The following is a 2,439-nucleotide window of genomic DNA, read 5'->3' on the forward strand; positions in this document are numbered from 1 at the left end:
GCTACTATATTGGTATAAAGTTTGGAATGGTGTCATTTTAAGGCTTGAGTGATAATTGGTGTTAAACCACCATTCAGCAAGTGCTAGCCAGTTTGACCAAAGTTTAGGTGTTGTACCTGTCATACACCTCAAGTATTGCTCCAAACATGCATTGGTTCTCTCAGTCTGTCCATCTGTTTGCGGGTGGTAGGCAGTGCTGAGCTTCAGTGTGGTGCCTAATGATTTGAATAACTCTTGCTAGAATGTGCTGATGAATATTTTATCTCCGTCAGAAACTATTGAAGATGGCAGACCATGAAGCTTGAAAATGTGATGTAGAAATTCCTTAGCTACAGAAATAGCTAAGAATGGGTGGCCAAGGGCAATGAAATGACTGTATTTGGTTAACCTGTCCACCACTACTAGAATGATAAATTTTCTATTGGAGAGTGGCAGACCTTCAATAAAGTCCATAGAAATATGTTGCCAAGCAGAGTATGGGATGGGCAGGGGTTGTAGAAGACCAGCTGGATCCATGTGGTCATGTTTATTGCATTGGCACACATCACAAACATCTAAAAACTGCGTAATATCTTGTTTCATCTTAGGCCAGTAAAAGTATGCTTTTGCCCTGTTATAAGTAACATGCATACCAGAGTGTCCACCTACTGCTGAGCTGTACACTGAGTGGATAATGGAGTGCCTAATGTTGTTGGCTGAGCCAATGTATATCCTGAACTTGTACCTGATGACACCATCCTGCAAGGTGTAAGACCTGTGAGCAGGTGTAATGAGCAATTGTTGCAAAAGTTCTTGAGTTGTAGGGTCCTCTGCATAGCTACTTAGAACATCTTGAGCCCATTTAGGTTGAATAACTGAAATAGCCATACAAGCTGTAGCAGAGTGAGGTATTCTGGATAATGCATCAGCAGCTTTGTTCTCATGCCCTTTCTTGTATCTGATCTCATAGTCCAAGCCAAGAAGCTTCATCATCCATTTTTGTTGAAGTACTGAAGTAATCTTCTGCTCCATGAAAAACTTCAAACTTTGATGGTCAGTATGAATAATGAATCTAGTGAGACAAATAGTGTCTCCATTTTTGCACTGCCATCACAATGGCTAGCAATTCCTTTCCATAAGTAGACAAGGCTAAAGATTTAGGGCCAAGGGGTTTGCTAAAGAAAGCAATTGGCATGTTGGTCTGCATTAACGCAGCACCCATTCCCCTGGAACAAGCATCAGTCTCAAGAATAAAAGTCAATGAGAAATTTGGCAATGCAAGCACTAGAGCAGTAGTCATCACTTGTTTGAGAGTCTAGAAAGCTTCCAAAGCAGCAGGAGACCAACTGAAGCAATCCTTTTTGAGCATGTCTGTGAGAGGCTTGCTAATAGTGCCATATCCTCTAGTGAATCTTCTATAATACCCAGTTAGGCCCAAAAAACCTCTTAATTGCTTCAAATTTGAGGGTTAAGGCTAGTTTTGCATCAAAACGATTTTCTCAGGGTCAGCAGCAACACCCTCAGCAATAATCAAATAACCAAGATATTCCAATTGTGGTTGAGCAAAACATCATTTACTCATGTTGGCATATAAGGAATGGTCTCTTAATACTTGCAAGGTCTGAGAAATATGGATAATGTGATCTTCAAGTGAAGGACTATAGACAAGAATGTTATCAAAGAAAACAAGAACAAACTTCCTAAGAAAAGGTTGGAAAATTTTGTTCATGAGAGCTTGAAAAGTAACAGGTGCATTGGTAAGGCCAAAAGGCATGACTCTAAATTCAAAGTGACCATGATGAGTTTTAAATGCAGTTTTGTAGATGTCAGATATATGCATTTTAATCTGGTGATATCTTAATCTTAAGTCTAATTTTGTGAAGATAACAGAACCATTTAACTCATCCAATAATTCCTCAATGAGTGGAATAGAGAATTTATCTTTAATGGTTAGCTCCTTCAGCTTCCTATAATCTACACAAAACCTCCAAGACCCTTTTTTTTCTTAACCAACAAAATAGGTGATGCAAAAGGGCTATGACTGTCTTGGATGATACCTGCTTCTAGCATATCCTAAACCATTTTTTCAACCATAGATTTTTGCACATAAGGGCATCTGTAGGGTGGTTGTGCAGAAGGAGTAGCATTAGCTTTTAAAGGAATTTTATGGTCTAATTCTCTGGAAGGAGGAAGTGCTGTGGGCTCAGCAAACACATCAGAGTAATTATCCAACACAGAAACAATAGCAGGAGGGACCTCAGAAGTAGGAATAACAGAGACTGAGAAGAACTGACCAATGATAGCAGGGGCTTTGCTTTTGAGAAACTTCAAGAAGGAGTCACCACTAATCATACAGCAAGAAGGAGTATAAGTACTACCATGTAAGGTGATTTGCTGACCTTGATGTAAGAAGGAGATTTTTAGTTCAGCCAAATTAAACATCACATCACCTAGTTGTTT

The sequence above is a fragment of the Papaver somniferum genome, chromosome 9 (assembly GCF_003573695.1).
Source record: "Papaver somniferum cultivar HN1 chromosome 9, ASM357369v1, whole genome shotgun sequence".
NCBI classification, from domain to species: Eukaryota; Viridiplantae; Streptophyta; class Magnoliopsida; order Ranunculales; family Papaveraceae; genus Papaver; species Papaver somniferum.